Source organism: Apium graveolens, chromosome 5 (assembly GCF_009905375.1).
Source record: "Apium graveolens cultivar Ventura chromosome 5, ASM990537v1, whole genome shotgun sequence".
Classification (NCBI taxonomy): Eukaryota; Viridiplantae; Streptophyta; class Magnoliopsida; order Apiales; family Apiaceae; genus Apium; species Apium graveolens.
The window spans coordinates 232,788,523-232,789,507 of NC_133651.1; positions in this window are offsets into that span (position 1 = coordinate 232,788,523).

Below are 985 nucleotides of genomic sequence, written 5' to 3' on the forward strand. Positions count from 1 at the left end.
GACATGCAAATACTGATGATGCACCAAATCCTGATGACATCTAAAATGCAGTCAGATCCTGAGCTTCTTCTGATCACTGAGAATCAGCACGTAACACACTTAAATCTTATCAACAACATAAAGTAATTTCAAACTTTAATACACACATTGAGTAGTCATTTTAAATTAATTGAAGAAGAATGCATGTGACTTTTGCTTCAATTCATATAATATATTAAAAATTGTATCAAAGGGATAAGATGTCAATAAAAAGGGATGACCACAAGATCTGATGGGATCAAATGTGAATCCAAAGGGATAAAGTTGCTTAAATATTTGCCTATAAATACCAAATTCCAATTTTCATTTCTAACATAAGTTTATAATCCCATTCATATTTATCTTAACCATTGTTGTGATGGAGAGGAAAGAAATGTGATTTTATGGTGTGGAACCTGAGATATCTAATATGTGGACCGGTAAATATGCCGGTAAGCGTTGGGAGCGGTGTGTTAGTCTGACGTGTGCTTACTTTGTTTGGCTCGACGAGCCGCTGATAGGCCGTGCTTTGGAAGTTGTTCACCAGCTTTACAAGGAAATGGACAGGAAACACTATGACATGAATATGGACTTGTGGGCATATTATCAGGAGAAGTTGGTTGTGATTCGTGCTTAGGTGGTTGAGAAGGTGCGGGAAGTGGAAACCACCATCAACGACGCTCGAATTTAATAAATTCGAAGGTCGGATTGTCCCTAGTTGTTTTCAAGTTAGAAGTTGTATTTTCAAGTATTGTTGCTTTCAAGTTGTTGTATTTTCAATCTATAAGTTGTATTTGGGAAAATGAAAAATTCCTATATAGTAATCTCAACTTCACTATTTTATATTTGCTACTTTCTGTTTGTCTCATACCTGGAAAAAAATGGAGCATAGTAATCTATAACAGAAATTGTAATTTCAAATTTAGTATGCCCATTCTCTGAAAAATAGATTTTCCTAATTTATTGT